Raw genomic sequence first — 21,274 nt, forward strand, 5'->3', positions numbered from 1 at the left:
TGGGCATCTGGACTAGGAGGAGAGAGGAGAGAAGGAGGGAAAGGGGAAGGTGGAAGGGTGGAGAGAGGGGGGGAGAGTGAGGCAGAAGGGGGTTATGGAGGATCGCATACCAATGGATGTGGAGAAGGACAAGTAGAGAAGAGCTGCAGTTGTAGGAATTAGGAATGTGTGAGGTAGAGACCAGTGTGACAGTTACAGAAGGAGGGGGTGGTGGGCACTGTAGGAGTAGGAGTAGAAGGGGGGAGTGGAAAATGACAGGAGGGGGTTACTTGGAATAGAAGTTGGAGTAGTCCATGCACAGGATGGTGCTAGAGGTGGGCTCGGGGCCAGTGATGAGAGGTAGCCCAGAAGGAGCTGCAAGTTGACTGGACATGGTTCTCCAGTTCTCTATTCCAATCATGAATTGTGTGTCATGTTCTGACTGTGGTAGGGTCTGTGGATTCGGGTGGATGACTGATGCCATGTGAAGTCCTTCTGCATTACAAACACACATGTGCTCTTCTTGTCCGTGGTATGTATGCTGACATGACAGTTGCATGAACATCAGTGAATGTGTTTGCCACTTTTGTACGTTAATGTGTCCGCTAATGGCATGGACAGGACCAGGGGGTGGGGAGCATTGTCAGCAAAAGCCATACATCTATGGCTCACAGCTCATAGTTTTGGAATGCACAATGTCTGATGGTAAGGTGCCTGCCATTAGGTGTTTGAGTGCACTTTGATGCAGATGTGCAATTGTGTCTCGAGGCACAAGACTTTAAATGTTTTTCTCTGTCCACGTGCAGGTGAGGATGTACCAGATGCAGAAGAGGAAGTAGAAGAAGAAGAGTTGGTGGCACGCCAGACAACCTGTGGAGGACGTGGTGTTGTATGACATGAGAAACCACTGCTGCTCCAGACCATAATCAGTCATCCTGCAGCCTCTTCGGACTCTTCTGTCTCAGTTGATTTGGATGCTGAACAACATGTGTATGCCTCAAAGATGACAAAGGTTAGTACCCCAATGGGCAGATCAGATGAGGCCATTGAGTCTGCTGCGGTGCAGCTGGCTTCACAAGGCCAGTCAGTGGTGGGCCCCCCACCTGTGGCGGTTACGGCTGCAAGGCCACTCTCCTATGAATTGGCATCAGATTCTGGGGCTGATATCAAAGGGAGTGTTGCAGACCTGCAGCCAATGACAGGAGCACCACTGTAACAGGCATGGTCCCTTGCATCAGGCCACCATGGGCCCGCACACATGGTGGACGTGTGCCTGCTGGAGAGACAGTGTGGGATCAGCCGATGGTGCATGCTGCCATTCAACATGGCAATGTGTTGGACAATATTTGAGAGGGCCTGGATAAGATGGCCCAGACCATGACCCCACCAGCGACCCAGGTAGAACAAGGGCTGCAGGTCATGCTGTCCTCATGCCACTCCCACAGACTGTGCATTGAGGCCAACATTGAGAGCTGATGGGCTGATCTGAGGTGTCTGTAGGAGTGCCTGCAAGCAGATGCTCAGGCACACAAAGGCCCTGAGGCATGAGATGGAGGCCTTGAGGAGTTTGATGCATGAAGAACTCTCAGCCACAAGGGCACTGCTCGAAGAGGAGATGTATGCCGTCAGGCAGACACAGTCCGAGCAACTCAATGCATCACGAGTGAGTGCGCATACAGACTCTGCCGCCATTTGTGAGTAAATGCATGGAGACTTCACTGCCATTGCTGTGTTGGTGCATTCAATCATGTCACGGCTGGATCTGGCCAATGAAAACCAGGCCTTGGCACTGCATGTATGGCTCTACCAGCACAACCACCTGAAGATCAACCACAGGATGGGGGTCCCAGCACAGCCCAATCTCCTGAACCACCATTGATGTGAGGTCCATGAGTCCATGAGCCCATTGAGGGATTATTTTTTTCTGACATGCACCCTCCTCCTCCCCTTCCAGGTTGGACTTCCCTCAACCCCCTGTCCAGGGTGGACAATTTCTTTTTTTTAACATGACCGGTGTGGTCGGATTTGTATACCCCTTAATTGGTAATGGACATTTTTTTTCTTATTTTGCAATCCCCATGTCCTGGATGGAGGCTTTTCTTTTTTTTGCCCATTTCAAGATGGACCTTTTTTCTGTTGTTTCTTTTTTTCCTTGAGATGTGCTATTGCCCTCTGAAAGGCGCTGATGAGTGTAGTAGTGGATATGCAGCCATGCACAGTTCTGTCAGCTGTCATGGTTGTCTTGAGGTTGACAGTATGGCATGTGCAGGTAACAATGGGTTGACAGAATTTTGACAGATAAGTGCTGTATGCATGATTATCAACTATGGCTGGTGAAATGCAAGGTCCCATGTTTTTGCAGTGATACTGATTAATCCGGTGTCTGCACTCCATGGGAGGTCCACCCTGCCCCCTTTCATATCCCTAGTCCCATTGCCCACTGCCAGGGACTGGCACTCCTTTCACGAATTTGGAGGTACTGTTTCTGATGGAGGTGATGAGGGAATCACATCATGCCAGCTCTGTCAGCAGGTAAGAATGTGCACTGTCTCTCATGTTGTGTCTGTTGTATTGGTCACCATAGTCGTTGCATCCATGACACATTTTTGCTAGCTGGGGTTGTAATCCTTGAGGCATCGTTAATGGCAATGCAGATGTGTGTGCATGTGCAGTTACACGTCAATGCGGATGCATTGTTTTGTTGGATTCACTTTCACAATTGACGCAATTAATCGAAGTGATTGAGCATCAATTGTCATGCTTTAGTGATTGGCAGTATTTCCATCATTCTAAATGTTCATACTAATTGACGTCATGCATTTATGGCATATGTACATTTGTTTCTCCAACACTTGCCTCAATCATCGTGATGATGTCTCCTTACTGCCACCCTTCTACTCCCATGCTCCATGTTTCCTATGGGGCCCTGCAGGTGTACTCCCTGCCCACTCCACTCCCTTGTCAACTCCAATGACCTGCCCTGCCACTATGCCACATGTAACACACACGACCATTATGAGGTCTACTAATCCTCAGCTTCACTGCTTCATGACGTAGCCTATGGTGATACAGTTCTGGGCATTTGTGTATGTTGACTCCACAGGGCAGGTTTGTCAGACTTGCTGCATGTAGGGTTGTACAGATATGTGCATGTGTACCCCTAATGGACTGCTCCTGTATTACTCGGGTCACTTATTGTACACTGTTTGTTTCTGTATGCTCTGTACACCAGGATGTCTTGCAAGGTTTTTTTTTGCATTACTTGTTCATCTAGAACTGTGAGTGACTACACAGTGTGTGTGCACACATTGTGGGTCAATGCATGTGTTATTCATCCCCTCCCCACAGCTTGTCTTTATCTGTTGTCCCTGTGGGAGTTGCCAGTGCACCATGGTATCCATGCACACTTACTGGGATTATCTCACAGAGGGTGTGTGGTCTGTTGGAGGGTGAGTGAACAGCATGTTGTCCTGAGGTCCATTGACAGTGGTATCCAACAGGGGGGGTTGATAGTTGGTCCAGGCTATGGGGATGTGGTTGTGGGCACTTCTTTACTGGGATGTTGCATATATGTATATCTTTCTGCTTTGCATGCAATGGTGGGTGGTGCATGTTGTATGTTTGATGTAGAGCTGCTGATGTCCTTCATCGCCCCTACATGTGGCACTTTTTTCACCTATGTGCCTTCCAGGCTCTCTGACCAGGCTGCTTCTTACACAAGTGTTCATGTCTATGTCTTCCTCTCTTGGACAAATCCTCTCTGCCCTCACCCACTGTGATGTCAGACATATCCATTCTCATCTCTCCTACAGCCAGTCTTCTCCTTGCACCACTTTTCACCTATCCCTCTCTCTCTCCCTCTTCAGTGTACTGCTCGACAATTGTCATTCTGTATACTATCTCCCTCTTTCACTCTGTCATCCTTCGACACTAGGTGGTCCATGTCTATGTCCTTGTGCCATACATAAGATGTCATGGCTGTCCAGTATCTTTATGTTGATACAATCCATGTCTTTGCTAGTTCAAAAAAATAAAATCAGGTAGGATGCCGTGGATGTGAGCCAGGTGGGTACCCTGTGCAGGTAAGTGAATCACACTCAGGGTTGTACTTGTGTTGTCGGTGGTAGCAGTGAGTCAGGCACTGCTTGGGTTTGTTTCACTTTTACTTGTATTGAGGTGCGCCAGTCCAGCTTCATGGATACATGTGACACATGGTTTTGATAAACTGGTGTGTCTATGCATGCTGTTTTCTCATGACAATCAGGGTCGCACTGGTTGCAGGTCATAGTTGTGAGGGAGGTTGTCACTGTAGGGCCTTTGTTGGTGAGTTGTGATGAGAGTGGCAGGTTGGGCTGTGAGTGTGCTGGGACACATGATGATCGTAGTGATGGGGAGTGTTTCCTTGCAGTTTTCACATATGACTTGCCTGCCTTGTGGTATCACGTTCAATGAATTTGTACTAGTCATGTCTACCCACACGGGCAGCCGATTTTTCTTTCTTCTTCCCCTTCTGAGGTTGCTGTCCCGAGGTAATTCCACAAACACAGCACAACATTGAAGGACATTTGGGGTATGCTATGTTCACCACAGACACCAGGCACACACCATTGGTCGGGTGGTGTTGTTTGCCATGGTGAACATTTACTGTGCACGGTACACAAGCAGATTTTTTGACACATGTTGGCAGCTGCTCACTGCATCTCAACACACGCTTCAGAGTCAGGCATATTGGTCCCCAATCAATCCAGTTTCCTGTTGCCTGGTCCCTTTTGTGTTTCAGAGTTCTTGGCCTCTGTTTCTCATTCCTTTCTCATATCTGCTTGTCTCTTTCATGCCAGTTGCCTCAGTGACCTACCTTCCAGTATGACTGCTGCCTCTGTGAACAGCTGCCTTCTGCCGGATCATGTTTTTTATGGAGTTGATTTATATTTTTGCATCATGCTGTCTTGGACTTTACATCATCGGCTCCCCTGCCAGTGTTTACAGCAATGCCCCACTGCCACGTTAATCAGAGTATGCAATATTGTGGCATTGAGAGTACTTCCAATGTGATCCTGGGTTTCCAACCTCTCAGTGGTCTCTTTTTGGGAGTCCTCTCAGTGTCATACTGAATGTGGCAGGATCAGAGTGTTGACGATGTCTCATCACCATGAGAAGAGGTAAGTGTTGTCTGGTCCTTCACTGCATGGCAATCTGGGGGGCAGACAGTCTAGGTGATGGGGGTGGTTGTCACTGCCCACAGCACCTTTCCCAGGGATCACCTCACCTGGAGCTTCACTGTGGCTGGATACCTTCTGTCTCCTTCTCCGGTCCTTCGAGGGTTTCTCTTCTTCGTCTTCCTTCTTTAGAGATCCTTTCCCCTTCTTACGTTCAAAGAGATAGGGGCGGTCTCCTCCCGAGGCCGCCCTGACCGTTGATGGAACAAAACAGTCAAGTGAACCCAGGGGAGCCCGCTCCTTCAAAACAGGGAAAAAGCCTGAAAGGCAGAAAAAACCCTGTGTAGCTGCAGATGATGCTGGCCGGGTGGATTTGAAGGTCCAGAGGCTGGTATGGACTTGCAACAATGATCTTGATTGTAACTCCAAAGGATAGCGACACCGTTACTGGGCTTTCCTTGGGAGGGATGAAAGAGCCCGGGAAGGAGAGGCAGAGGATGAAGCCGCTGAAGAGGACTTCCGCAATACAAACGAAGCGTCCAAGGGTAAGCAATGGGAAAGCTCGACCGGAGAACAGGTAAGATCAGGGAGAGCGAGAAGTCAGAATGAGAGAGAGAGCAAGAGAGAATGAGTGAGAGAGAGTGAGAGAGATCGAGTGAGTATGAGTGAGAGAGAGTGAGAGAGAGCGCGAGAACGGAGATGAAGTGAAAGTAACCCCGAGCGGGTGGGAGCCGACAAGTCAGAACCCGGCCGCCGGGGAAGACAGGTCTGCGGCAGCGGGAAGCAGATCGCAGAAACAGAGCTTAGCAAAGCCGGGAATAGTAGACCAAGTAGAGAAGCACGAAAGACAAGGGAAGAGAACCGAAAACCAGCGAGAAGGCTAGGGCAGCCGAGAATAAATAGGGAAGAAAAAGGGGTAATACAGAGACAGGGGAAAATCTAGGAAGGCACTGTAGAGGAACAAAACGAAAGTCAGCGAAAGCGAGTTGAACGCGACTCGCAGGGGGCGTGGCTTCCATATATGCCCATAGCAAAACAAAGGCTGGACCGCTAGCAGAAAAGCCGTAGAGACCTAATAGTCCCTCCATCTTGCCCATAGCTTCCATGGCCGCAGCGGTGTGACAGTATGCCCTCTCCTCATCCCTTCTCCTCCAGGTTTCCCTGGGTGAAGGCGATGGAACAGTCTAAGTAGACGTGGGGCGTGAATGTTACGTCTGGGTTCCCAAGATCGCTCTGCAGCAGAGTACCATTTCCAATGGACCAAATACTGTACGATGCCATGTCTGTAACGGGAATCCAACAGCCTATCCACTTCATATTCTTCAGGCAGGGTCAGGATCCTCGATCCTTGAGGAGGAGAGTCCACGACGACTCATGGGATCGGGATGATAAGTTTTCAGGAGAGAGGTATGAAATACAGGGTGAATCTTCTTCAGACTAGGTGGTAGTCGTAAGCAAAAAGCGACAGGGTTAACCTGAGACAGAATAGGGAATGGACCTATGAAACGGGCCGAGAATTTCCCTGGGTGAACCCAACGTGGGAGATATTTGGTTGATAACCACACCTTAGTTCCTACTGTCCACCTGGGATTAGGTGATCTCTTCTTATCGGCATATTTCTTGTAGCGGATCCTACTAGCCTCCAACTTCTGCACCGCCTCCTTTTGGATGGAACGAAGATCATGAAGGCGTTGATCAACCGAGGGCACAGTTGTAGGAGGTACCCCAAAGAGAGGTATGTGTCTCGGATGATACCCGTAGGTAAAGAAGAAGGGACTAAATCCTGTAGCGGAATGTTGGGTATTGTTGTAGGTGAATTCGGCCGATGCTAGATAGGACTGCCACATGTCCTGTTCCTGATGGCAGAAACAGCGGAGATATTGTTCGAGGGTGGCATTTAAACGTTCTGTTTGGCCGTTGCTCTGGGGATGGTAACCAGAAGATAAAGCTCTCTTTATTCCCAACGAGCTACATAACGCTGACCAAAATCAAGAGGTGAATTGAGCCCCCCTATTAGACACGATGGTCCGGGTAGGCCATGTAATCTCACCACATCTCTCAGGAATACTTCGGCCGCAGCAGTAGCAGAAGGTAGGCCAGGCAAGGGAGAGAAATGTGCCATCTTGCTCAGGGTGTCTACAGTCACCATGATAGCTGTGTACCCCCTAGAGGGGGGAAGATCTACAATAAAATCAGTAGAAATATGTTCCCAAGGTTGAGATGGTAGAGGTTCTTGTTGGAGCAGGCCTAAAGGTCGGTGAGTGGTTTGCTTGTTGGCTGCACATACTGGACAACCCGTCACATATGCCTTAATGTCTTTTATCATTGTCGGCCACCAGAAATATCTAGAAGCCAAATGTAGGGTTGCCCCTTGGCCCTTATGCCCAGCCGAAGGAAGGTCGTGGCACCAATACAAGGCTTGAGTTTGAAGTTCCTTAGACGGTAGATACAGTGCGCCCTGATGAAAGTACAACATACCCCTCTTAACCAAGAGTGGTTGGTACTCCGATGACACTTCGGAACGACTGGTAGCAAGCTCTACATCTTGCAAGAAGGAGCTAATCATTCCCAGGATTCTCTTGTCCACAAGTATTTCATCCTGGCCCTGATTCTCTTGATACTCCAGGCTCCGAGAAAGAGCATCCGCTAAGGCATTGTCCTTTCCGGGAAGGTAAGTTATTTCAAAGTCAAATTGGGAAAAAAAATAGGCCCATCGAGCATGTCGGGAGTTACAACACTCCATCTGCTGCACAACCTTCAGATTCCGGTGGTTTGTATGGACTAGAAAAGGATGGGCAGCTCCCTGTAATAAATGTCTCCATTCAATGCATGCCTGGCGGATCGCCAGTAGCTCTCGTTCCAATACTGAGTAATTCCTTTCATTTGGTGTAAGTGACCTGGAATAATATGCAACCGGATGTTCCACTCCATCCTTGCCAGTCTGCAGGAGGGCGGCTGCAATTGCCCCTCCTGAGGCGTCCGACTCTACACAAAGGGGAGAGATTGGTTAGGTTCCACTAGAATGGGAGCTGTCGTGAAGGTCTTCTTGAGTAACTGGAAGGCTTGATCGGCATCATTATCCCATTCAAACTTCTGACCCTTCTTAAGAAGACGAGTGATGGGCAAAACAATGTCAGAGAAATTAGGGATGAATCGTCTATAAAAGTTGGACAGACCCAGAAACCTCTGTATTTCCTTGGGACTCTTTGGAGTAGGCCATCTAAGGACTGCCCTTACCTTTTCGGGATCCATCTGTACCCCCTCCTTTGAGAGGATGTACCCTAAATATGACACTGAGGCAGCTTCGAAGACGCACTTCTCTGGCTTAACCAGGAGCTGATTATCCCTTAACCTTTGGAGGACCTGAGTGACATGCCTTCAATGTTCTGAAAGGGAAGAAGAAAAGACCAAGATATCGTCCAGATAGACCACTACAGAGGCATATAACAAGTCCAAGAAAATCTTATCAACAAAACGCTGGAATACGGCGGGGGCGTTCACCAGACCAAAGGGCATGACTCTATATTCAAAATGCCCCAGAGGAGTCCGAAAGGCGGTCTTCCACTCGTCCCCCTTCCTAATTCTCAGCAAATGGTAGACTCCCCGAAGATGCAGCTTGGTGAAGATAGAAGCTCCTTCAACAGCTTCAAGTACCTCCTTTATAAGGGGCATAGGGTATCTATCTCGAATAGTCAAGCTCTTCAATCCCCGGTAATCTATACACGGCCTGAGTTCTGCGGTACCCTTCTTGGGCATGAAGAACATAGAGGCCCCTGCTGGAGAATGAGATTCTTGGATCAAGCCATTTTGTAGATTGGCATCTAGATATTCTTTCAGTGCCCTTCTTTCTGGTAGGGACATAGGATACATGCGCCCAAAAGGAACCGATGCTTCAGGCTTCAGATCGATGGCACAGTCCTCTGCTTGATGTGGGGGTAGAGTACGGGGTAGTTTATCTTCAAAAATCCTGGCGTACTGCTGGTAATACGGAGGAATCGTCTGAACCACCGCCGAGGAGGTTGGAATTGCGACTCCCTTCCCCTCAAAAGGAGATGCCTGGGGTAGACACGAAGCCGAGCAATACGGCGACAGAAAACAAACGGTGTTGGCAGACCACTCAATCCTGGGATTATGTTTCCGTAGCCAAGGTATGCCCAGGATGACAGGGAAGTGGGCAGCTCTAATAACATCAAAGGTAATCTGTTCTTGGTGCTGAAACAAAGACATGGTGGCAGGACCGGTCTCCTTGATGATAGGTCCGGATGAGAGAGGGGCTCCGTCTACACCCTCTACTGGCAAAGCACAGTTCTTTTGATGTAGGGGAATAGCTTGTTCTTGCGCCCACTGAATATCAATAATGTTTCCTGCAGCATCGCAGTCCAACATAGCCAAGGTTTCTAGTGAAGCGAGAGATTCAAAAGTAAGATGAACCGTAAATACCATAAGTCTATGGTCCTCTCCCGACACGTCCTGTTGCCTAGAATTGCAGGGATTCTTCAGCTCCGCCCGGTTCCTTTCCCTGCTCAAGACCGGGGAGATGCGTTTCCCGAACGTCTCGGAGGTACCTCGGGGCAACTCCGAAGCAAATGCTTCTAGGATCCGCAGTACATGCACAGACCTTGATCTCTGCGTCTCTTTCGTTCCTCGGGAGTCAACGGACCTCGAGTTGTTCCTATTTGCATAGGCTCTTCTGTCTGTGGTCTGGTAGGGGAATTTGCCGTGGGGTTTCCTACAGAGTGATGAAGTCTAAACCTCCTTCTTTCTGACCTTCGCTCCTGCAATCTGTATTCCAACTGCAGAGACATTGTGACCAAATCTTGGAAGGAAGCAGGACGTGCCATCCGAGCAAGCTCGTCCTTGAGTTCATCATGTAAGCCTCGTCGGAAGAGGGTCTGCTGTACAGAATCCGGCCACCCCGCCTCCATAGCCAGTTTCATAAATGTGGAAGCATAAGTTTGGACATCCTGGTTTCCTTGATGGAGGTCTAGAAGGGCTTCATAGGAAGAATATTGAACCTCTGGTCTTTCAAATCTGACACGCATCATCTGAGTGAACTGAGTGTAGTCATTTACAGCAGGGTTTGCCTGAGATATCAGTGGAGTAGCCCAGGCCAAGGCATTGCCCACAAGGTTGGAGACCAGAAAGCCTACCTTGGCTCTGTCGAGTTCATAAGCCTTAGGTCGAAACGTAAAGTATATCATACAGGCATCCAAAAATTCTTTCAAGAGTTGAGGACTGCCATCATATTTCCCAAAGGAGAAAGTCAGTGGAGGTAAGTCGCCTCGGAAATCTTCTCGAGCCGCTACCTGTTGGCGTAAGTTGATATTCTCTGTTCTGAGGCTCTGAACCTCTGCCTGGAGGCCTTGAATCGCTGTCACCATCTCCTGGTATTGCTCCAAGGAGGCCATAGTAGTTGGGTGGCGTTGCAAACTGTCACCGCCCACAGCACCTTTCCCAGGGATCACCTCACCTGGAGCTTCACTGTGGCTGGATACCTTCTGTCTCCTTCTCCGGTCCTTCGAGGGTTTCTCTTCTGCGTCTTCCTTCTTTAGAGATCCTTTCCCCTTCTTACGTTCAAAGAGATAGGGGCGGTCTCCTCCCGAGGCCACCCTGACCGTTGATGGAACAAAACAGTCAAGTGAACCCTGGGGAGCCCGCTCCTTCAAAACAGGGAAAAAGCCTGAAAGGCAGAAAAAACCCTGTGTAGCTGCAGATGATGCTGGCCGGGTGGATTTGAAGGTCCAGAGGCTGGTATGGACTTGCAACAATGATCTTGATTGTAACTCCAAAGGATAGCGACACCGTTACTGGGCTTTCCTTGGGAGGGATGAAAGAGCCCGGGAAGGAGAGGCAGAGGATGAAGCCGCTGAAGAGGACTTCCGCAATACAAACGGAAGCGTCCAAGGGTAAGCAATGGGAAAGCTCGACCGGAGAACAGGTAAGATCAGGGAGAGCGAGAAGTCAGAACGAGAGAGAGAGCAAGAGAGAATGAGTGAGAGAGAGTGAGAGAGAGCGAGTGAGTATGAGTGAGAGAGAGTGAGAGAGAGCGCGAGAACGGAGATGAAGTGAAAGTAACCCCGAGCGGGTGGGAGCCGACAAGTCGGAACCCGGCCGCCGGGGAAGACAGGTCTGCGGCAGCGGGAAGCAGATCGCAGAAACAGAGCTAAGCAAAGCCGGGAATAGTAGACCAAGTAGAGAAGCACGAAAGACAAGGGAAGAGAACCGAAAACCGGCGAGAAGGCTAGGGCAGCCGAGAATAAATAGGGAAGCAAAAGGGGTAATACAGAGACAGGGGAAAATCTAGGAAGGCACTGTAGAGGAACAAAATGAAAGTCAGCGAAAGCGAGTTGCAACGCGACTCGCAGGGGGCGTGGCTTTCATATATGCCCGTAGCAAAACAAAGGCTGGACCGCTAGCAGACAAGCCATAGAGACCTAATAGCGCCTCCATCTTGGCCATAGCTTCCATGGCCGCAGCGGTGTGACAGTGGTAAGGTGCCACTGTGTGGGGTGTTCATATTATATTGGCGTGATGTGGGAAGATCTGGCTGCATCGGTGCAGGAACACATGGTTATGGGTGGCTTGTGAATTTGTGTTTGCATTTGTTCCATATCACTCAGGGGGCCACACGTTGCTGTGTAATTGGGTGCATGGATGTGTTGCATGCCCTGATATTGTGTTGTTTTTCTCTACGGAGGCATTCTGCAGGTGAAGATGGCTGCTGCGATTGAAGGGGATGTTGCTGTTGTGTGTGTGTGTGTGTACAAAACACAGCATCAAAGTTGGTTGGTTTCCATTCATACAAAGGGGAACATCCATGGATTCCAGGGTCCGGCTGGTGCAGGCTCACAACAGATAAGGTTGGTGGTGAGATGTGCATCTTTCGTGCAATGCACTTGCATTTTTCAAAATCTGTATGACTGTTTTGATGTGACTGTGTATTGTGAGCATAGTTGTTGTCAGGGAATGGGTTGGCCACTCGACCTGTATATTGTTTGTGGAACACGCATACAGGGTCCAGAGCAGTCTTCACATGTGTTTGTTGCTCATTTCCATTTTGAACTATGCCTTCCTACTTGTGGTTTAATGTGTGTAGTTTGGGGCCTATGTGCAGAATAGTTGTTGTTGTCCATGTAACAGTGGCTGGGGACTCTGTTGCTTCTGCTGTGTGCTTTTGGGTGTACTACATGGACACTGTTGGTTCAGGTTGCTATGACTGTGTTGGTGATTTGTGCAAAGCATACAGATTAGGGGTGTATGGACCACGTTTGCACCCTTAGAAATTGGCAAATAATCACTGGAAATTAAAATATGAAATACGGATTAGAACTACTTCCGATTCACAGTATGAAAAAGACGTGTTGAATCCCTGCTTTCACACTCACAGCGACGTGGTATTGCACATAGTACCGCATGAAGACAATAGTATTTTGATTGCCTGATTGGAAAAAGTAAACAAGTAGCTTTTGATGGGCATGAATAACTAGGTGCTATGAAATGAAGGTTACCAAGTTAATGCATTTTATGTGTTACAACATATTTGTACTTGTTTATAAATTTCTCTCATTTGTGAATTGGACTTCATTTTTGATGCCTTCAAAATCATTTTACTCTCAACTTTGAAAAATAGGGAGTACCATATTCCCACTAACAAATCTTATCTGGGGCACTGTTTGTGCATGTTGTTTTATGTATAATGGATGCACACAATTTGCCTCTCCCATAGTCACATTCTCAGGGGGTTGTTCTGGGCATGGAGGATAAGCCCCAAGTAATCATTGAATGACACCTGGGATGTGGCCTCACTTTGTGTGCTCCACAGGGGCAGGTTTTTATGTGGAGAATGATTGCACCTGCTGGTGCATGGAGCCTAGTGGCGTGCTCTTTGGCCAACCAAGGGCAAGGGTGGTGCCTGTGGGTGCAGGCGGTATCCCACCTGCATTTCCAATGGCATGCCACACTGTGTGGCAACATTGTGCACTACACACGCTGCCACTATGATTTTACATACTACTGGTGGTACCTATAGCTACACCCCACCAGTGTGGTCAAGGGTGTGGAATCGTGACTTTAACAGTCTGAATGTGCGCTACACCATGGCCCTAGTGGCTACATGTGCTGTATTGTATCTCATTTCAGCTGGTGTTGTAGGATTCCGGATTAGCGTCATCATGAATGTTGACAGTGGGAAGGCACTGTCCCCTGAAAATGTGCACATGGTTGTTATTGGCATATATTGTCAGGGCCTGTTGTTCAGTGTATCACGTGTATGTATGTGCGTAACAGTTCATACTCACCGACGAACCATGCATTGCCATGTTTTCAAGATGTCAGGGCCCGGTGCAGTGGTGACTGGTGGAAGATGTAGCTATCACGGGTGCTGCCTGGAAAATTGGCATACACTTCCATGATAATTCCATTAGCATCACACACTACCTGCATGTTAATAGAGTGCCAGTGCTTTTTATTCCGGTAGATGTGCTCCGACAATCGGGGGGCGTAGTGCAACATGTTTGCAGTCAATTGCACCTAATACATGGGGGAAGTGTGCTACTGCGTAGAATTCCTGGATCACTGTCTGCCTTTCTGCCAGTGTTCAGAACATATATGTGTGCCTGCACGTGCTGTTATGCATGACAATAACCAACTGCTGTGTTTCGCTGGGAGCACCCAGTTGCAATGAAATGGAGTAGAGTGAGCACTTTTTCCAGGGGGGTACCTATCATATACCTGGCCATCCAGCATCCCAAACAGCGTGGTGCAATGTGTGAAGATCAAGACCCTGGGCAGACTCCTCCTCCTGTGGTGTCTGTGCAAGACACCTCCTACTATTGTTAGCTTCATCGTGGCTGTAGACGTTAGTTTGGTGTACATTGCGTTCTTTATATGCGTCGGTTCCTATCCATTGATGTTTACGCCTGCTATCATGTGGCAGATGGATCACAGCGTTTGTGTGTAGCTTTTCCCAACGTGAGGTTGCGCGTTGGGAAACATGAATATGTTTGGGTTTGCGTGGGAATGGGTGGAAAATTGCTTCGCCGTGGACCGTCCCTCAACACACCTGCATTTTTCCTTGATCTTTCTCCTTCTGCATGTTCCGCCCCCTATTTGGGTTTTTGCGTAGGTCCGGCCCACACTCTGCAAAGAGTCTTGAACCGACATACAGGGTTTTACACGCAGTATGGCACTCCTAAATATCTTCCTGAGTTTTGCTTGTCTATACTTTTTTTTAAATGAGCCTTACTCACTATGCAAATCCACTGTAAAACATTGCAAAAAAGTTCCAGGCAGATATGGGAGCTTCGTATGCTTCTATCAAAATATATAGTACCAAATACCAACCCAATATGCACACATTGCAGCTGAAAGCCATTATACTTTTGCTGCACAATAGGACATGTAAAGTACCTGCTCCCCTATGTCTGACCGTTATTTATTATTCACTTATTTCTTTACAGCATGTTTAAAGCACAGCATGTATCCTCCTGTCTGCTTCAGCGTGCTTTTTAATGGACTGGAACCGTGTTGTCAGTGAATTATTTGCATCCAGGGCATAGAAGGGGGTCAAATGACTCCCCTCCCGTTGACATCGTTTGCGTGATTCGCTTCGGCAGATGCAGGAGTTGTATTGATGGGGGGAGTGGTCATATGTTAGGCAACGTCCAGCCACAGAGGCCCACGGCTGTGTTTTCATTTTTTAGTCCCATTAGCATCACGATTTAAGATCTTCACTTTTCTGTTCAATGGAGGTTGCAAGGCGTGGGAGAATATCTCAGGGCTAACCTGTTTGTCTTGGAGACTAAACAACGCGTTGCAGCATGGGTTCGCTTAGAAGCTGGACTCCGGCATGAAGCGCGATGTAGAAGTCCTACATATATATGTAGAAGTCCTATATATATACATATATATGTATATATATTGGAAAAAAGGAGGAAGAGGTGAAACGCACTCACCGCAGGCACAGAGGGACAAGTGCCAGGTTCTGTGGGGGGTCGGAAAAAAACACCAGAGACACAGCATGAAAATTACTGATGTCTTTAATGTTAGTCCAAAATTATTAAAAAACCAAATGCATCGTGCAAAGCACAAATGCACGATACAAAGCAGCACATAAAAGACAAAACAGCAGGACGCCTAGGCAGGGCAGCTTGCAAACAACGCGTTTCGCGCTATACTGAAATATATATATATTTATTTGCTATTCTTGTAAAGCGCTACTCGCCCATGGGCCTCCAAGCGTGTACACAATTTAATAAATACCCGCAGTTTTATCATTCTGTGTTTAAGAATGTTAATGAGCGTAGCGGGCACGCTTGTCACCTATAGGCATTAACGTTGTGAATAATGAGAAATAAGAAATAAAACGTACAGCATGAGCTGACTTGGTTCATGTGCATACGTTGCAATTTTCCAATTGTAATTTTTGAAGGAGGCATTCTGCATGAAAACACGGATAGCTCAATTTCCTCCGACTGGATAATACTGGTTTCTCTGTTATCATGTGATTGGAGGATGCAGCTATCAAAACAGGCCCACTGTTTGCTTCTGCTCCTAGGGTCGGTTGGTTATCTTAATGCATTACTTTTGGTTTATTTTTACAAACTGGACATATTCGTACAACGGAGCACTTTAAATACTGAACATTGTTTAACCAAAAAATAACATTTCCATCCACTGGGTCCAATCCATCCAAACGTGGCAAAGGCAACATTACAATGCAATCAAAGAGGAGGCAAAAGAGGCTAATAACAGGTCAACTGCAATATTTTGTAATAGTCACGCCATATGTCAGAGATAGCTATGTCTCCAGTCACAAACGCCCACCATACATAAGGCAGCATTAACCTACTAGGCATCATCAAATCTTCATCGGGCACGAAAGGCCTCCAACACTAAATTCATGCCTTGAAGCAGTATTACGGAATAATGGCCGCATCAGCCACACATCCTAACCCAGGGCCGGGCGACCGCCCAGGGCGCCACGCCCCCCGCAAGGGCGCCATTAGCCCCGCCACGCCAGTTCGAGGGAGTCTTTCAAGTGCTCGCCCGAACTGGCGTAGTGGCAGAAGGTGTGGCAGGCACCTCATTGCTATTAAATGTGCCCGCGGCGGCGCAGCGCATTTGACAATAGGGTTCTCATGCACCCTATTCATATCATTACCTCCTTGCCGGAGCGAGGAGGTTAAAAAAAAAATTGGCGCATCCTGGCCCTGCCCCCTTTCCGCCCTGCCCCCTGTTGACCAGGGGCGCAAAGGGGAAGGTGGGGGGCGCCAATTTGCCCAGTACGCTGCTGCCCCTAAGGCCGGCCCTGTCCTAACCCATCAGTGAGTATGCATTAATCATTGCAGGAGCCGCACTCATAGCATGGGGTATAACCCACATAACCAGACACGAGCACAACAAAGCTATCTGTAGCAGGATCCAATCAGACTGAACCTCCAATTGGACATTGCATCATTACAAGTTCAGCGGCACAGGAAACGAGGGGTGGTAATTCCGTTACCACCACCTTTTGGAGTGGGGAACCGAATTACTGCCCTTTTTCCCCGCAATGTAAAATAAAAATGTTTGAGGTAAAGTGGACGATTTTCTTTCAGCAAAAAAACACCAGTTTACCTCCGATAAATCGGAGGATTTACCATGAAGCAAGTCCACCAGCGGTAAATATGCCAAAAATCCCCATGGAGGTCTCTGGACACTAAAAATAGGGAATGACCACAATAATTCATCCTGTGGTAAACTCACAAGACAAAGTGACAGTAAAAGTAATAGAGTTTTGCTGTAATTCGGTGGCTTCTAAATTAGCACCAAGCTTGTCATGAGACCCACTGTCACCATCCATCAGCATGAAGTAGGGTGTCCCATTCTTTGCGTCAGACATAGAGTGCCCCAATAATATCTTGCAAGGAATGTGGCCAAGGTGGCCAAGGTGATGACAGAACCAGGATTGAACCAATGAGTGAAGAGGGTCCTGGTAAGGAATGAGCACGTATTCTAGGTGAATGTATTATTAATTCATGGTCAAACACTAAAGAGAGAATGAGGAATGTTAATTGCGGATAGAAAAAAGAAAATGAGCAGCAAACTTTAGGAGCTCAACAGCTAGCAAAGCTGATATGAGGCAGTGGGGAGCCTCGCCCACTGAGCTATGGGGCTTTGAGAAAGCTTTATAAAGCGCCCTGAGCTCATGACACCTTTGTTCTCTACTGATCTCTGAATAGTCTGAATATTTTGTAATGCTGTTGCTATGACTTGTCATCGAGAAGTGCTGCTAACGAAAAGGAATACATCATAGCTGTTCCCCTGCCACAAATCATGCTGTACCTGATCACTAAATGGGGTTGGGCGCCAGTGGTCACATGAAACACCAGCCCTAGGCCTGTGAAAGGGGTTTTACCCAGAGCTACAAAGACAGAGCTTCCTGTATCATTATGTGACACACTACACCTATGCACCAGATTATAGACAGAAAGGTGTGCAAGCAGTCATTGGCAGCTATATTAGGGATGAAGAGAAAGGACGAGTAGGGCCAGAAATGGTCATCTCATGCACCTGAGGGGAAAAGCGCTAACAGCAGGTGAATGAAAACAACTAACTTCTGGGGACACTGAGCTAGACACAACATGCAATCCCACACTAACCACTTTCCCATTCCCTGAAGGCAGTGCTTCCCCACCCTGCTCTTTGCGTTTCACCTGTTTATGGAATATGTTGCTTTGTTTTAGATGGTGCCCTTTAAATATGCAAAGTTTACCAACCAGCATCTTAAGCTATGGAACATCCCTTCAGTAGTAAGTGAGGACAAGTGTGATGTTGTGTTTTCCACGCAGGAGTTCATGTGGGACTCCTGGCGGTGCAGCTCTCTTTTGGTTTGCTGTACAGACCCATAGGATACCCTTATGGCACCCCTGGGTGGGGGTACAACCCTGTGCCCCTAGTGTATGTTTTTTGGCACCTGTTTGTGGCCCACAGAGCAGGGTATGGGCTGGTGGCAGCTCCATGCTGAATCGAATATGACAGGTGCTCTGAGTATCCTCCATTTTGGGATACCCAGGCCCTGCCATTGGAATCAGTTGATTCCTGATAGGGAACAAGATGACCCCTGTAGCCTCTTGCTTTCTATCCTCTATTATCTTGTTTTCCCAAAGTCCTGGGAAGCCCTGACTCTGTCCCTTCACCCTGACTGGCTGTTGGGTGGAAGTTCCATATATGGTGTTGTTGTGAAGTCCAGGCCAGACTGGCTGAAGCCTTCCCAGTGACTGTATGTTGTGGGTACACCCTGTAGGTGGGACCTGGGTGAATGGAGTGTGTGGCAAATATGCACTTCTTGTTGTGGATGTCTAGTTTCTGGTGTTTGACACAATGACTGAGGCAGCCCTGTAATGATGCCTACCCCCGCGGACCCAGACCACGTCCAGCAACCCCGGAAGCAGGCATCAAGTTATCCTAAGCAAGCCCAACAACCCCTGCTAGGGGCTATTTGGGTCTAGTCCTGGCGCTTATGGCGCCAGGCTCATATGGAGAGTCAGTCCTGGCGCCATAGGTGCGAGGCTCATAGATTAAAACTCACCTGATGCAGACCATGCTGCAAACTTACCTGATGCAGACCATGCTGCAAGAGCTCCAAGCCAAAGGAGGCTTGGAAGGGACTACTTTACTTAGGGACTATTTTTTTTACTCGGGCGGGGCTGGGGGGGAATACTTACCTGGGACTACGTTGGAGGCTATTTAAACAACGCCCGAAGAGCAGCACACGCTTCGCGTTATTCTGCATCCAGCAGCGTAACGCTCACCGTGCCTGCAAGTCTGCATCCAGCCTTCTGCCACGCCCGCCTCGAGTTTGGAGCTCCGAGAAAAAGGGAGAAAGAAGGAGAAAAGGTTAGAACAAGAGAAATACCTTTAATCCTTACCAGAATTCCCGATCCATCGCGCCTTCGAGCTGGAAGAAAGAAGTTATTTTATGCGCGTCGCCTCGCCTACTGCAGCGCCGCGCTGAACTCACCGGCCTTTGCAGCATCTTCACATTCCACCGCATCCTCCTGCATGTTCCCGCCGCATTCCGGCACCTAAGGAGAAGACAAGAACAGCAAGGTGAGCCAAGGGAATACACAGAGGAATATTAGTTACCCCCCCATGATTTTACCACCGGGGTTACTATTCCTCTTCATGGGTTGGCGCAGCTTCCACTGCATCTTCGCCGAACCCTGGCCCCTAAGGGGAAAAAAAAGGACAGCAAGGTGTAACAAAGGGACTAACAAGGGGAACCCTCCTCACCACAATAGACTTACCTGATTTTACCACCGGAGGTATTATTCCCCAAGACTTCATACTTTCTCTCAGTGCCTGAATAAGGGAGAAAGCAACAGGTTACATATTGACATTATTTTATCGAACTGTGTTGGAAAATACAAATCCTACCAGAATACTACCGGTTGCCACGAGGAACCCTTCATTAGGGTCAAGCTGCAACTTGCAAGGAATCGGACAAGAGTGAAAGTCAGGCATTTGAACTCTTACGAACTTTATACTTACGGCGTCTTGTCGGGAATCCCGGAGTCTATATTGTTCTGGAACTCACCAATTCCTTCGAGCCAGTGAAGCAACTGGTTATCAACGCGCCCATGCGCTCAATGCAGGATGGAGAGCTCATCTTTTCAAACCATCAGGTGAGACTATAAGAGGGGACATCATAGGCGATCTGTGGGGAGAACAGCGGGGGTGGGGGGATTTACGCTCAACTCCACGGGTGGTTAATTCCCCTTCTCCATTTGCAGAAGAATATTCCTACGGGCCAAGCAAACAAAGCTAGGTGGGCCAGTCCAGTCCGTCATCTTGGCCCTACGTGTCACATTGGTGGAGACCGCAGCTGTCCAGTTCTGATCGACGCCTCTGTGGGATCCAGGATGAGCGTAAATGCCCTGCTCGAAACTGGTATGATTGCAGTGTGGAGTGTTGAATGGCTGGGTACTTGTCCCAATACACATAAATTGTTGTGAGTGTCTGGAGAGAAGTAAATGGCCTGAATGCACTATGCACATGATTGGATGCCTACCTGCATGAATGCCCTTCTGACCGACTGGTTGCCTGAGTGTGACCCAGCAGAATGAATGGGAGATCAAATAGTATATCTGGGGGCTTCTCACTGCTAGAATTTGTGTTCAGAAGCTGAAGAGAAACTGGAGTTGAAACTGAAGCTTAAAGGAATGGATCGTAAAATGTTTTATTGCCCCTACGGGTCGGCCATGTGTTTTTAAGCCTAAGTCGCTATATTTTAGAAAAATTTCCTCTGGACCTTACCCGAGTTTTCGTCCATTAAACGCACGCGAAAACAGGCATCAGGGAGCTGCCATTTTGTGATAATCCTATCACTTGCCGCATCGCCCTGGCTGACCTGCTTTTGTTGCACTAAATCATATCCCCGCCCCTGAGCCTGACATTATCAAAACATTCATATTTCCCGCCTCTCTCCGTAATGTTACTGTGCTGCGTAGGCAAACGCGCCCAGTCGTCTTCTACGCGACTTCACACAGAACCCGGAAACCAACACAGATCAACTCACAACACAGCGCGCCACAATTCGGAATATGAAACTGTACTTTAAAATCAAACAACAACACAGTACATTTCGTAAAGTACATTTATTTGACATTAAATGTTTATAGAATATTCAGAAATTGCCATATTAACTCGGAATGCCATTTATTTTCTTTAATCTCTATCCGCAAAAACTGTTCCGTTTTATCGTGAGTCACGCGCTGTTCCTTTATGGTACACAGGGTGTTGGTTTTCGTTAAAAGAAGCACTTTGGTTGCACGGTGAACCGCAAGGCTGTTCCATCAACTAGGCACTAGGCCAGCGTAAAGGTTGATATGTTGCTTCTAGCCGCTAGTACCGCGTAAGGGCATATGGGCCCTTGGCGATCGTCCCATAAGATCGTCAAAGTGGTGCAGTTGTTGAAAAGAAGCTGCAGCTGGCGGTTGAAGATGCTGTCTGCCGGGGTCTGAAACTGGTGGCAGTAGCAGTAGGGTAGGATATACCTGTTTTGAAAACATAAAAATTATAATTATTCTCGCCAGTCGATCTTTATTAATATTATTAATTTTATTTATTATGGCCGATCTGAAATTATTTGCTTGCAA

Source organism: Ambystoma mexicanum, chromosome 7q (assembly GCF_040938575.1).
Source record: "Ambystoma mexicanum isolate Mex_15411 chromosome 7q, UKY_AmexF1_1, whole genome shotgun sequence".
In the NCBI taxonomy this organism is placed as follows: Eukaryota; Metazoa; Chordata; class Amphibia; order Caudata; family Ambystomatidae; genus Ambystoma; species Ambystoma mexicanum.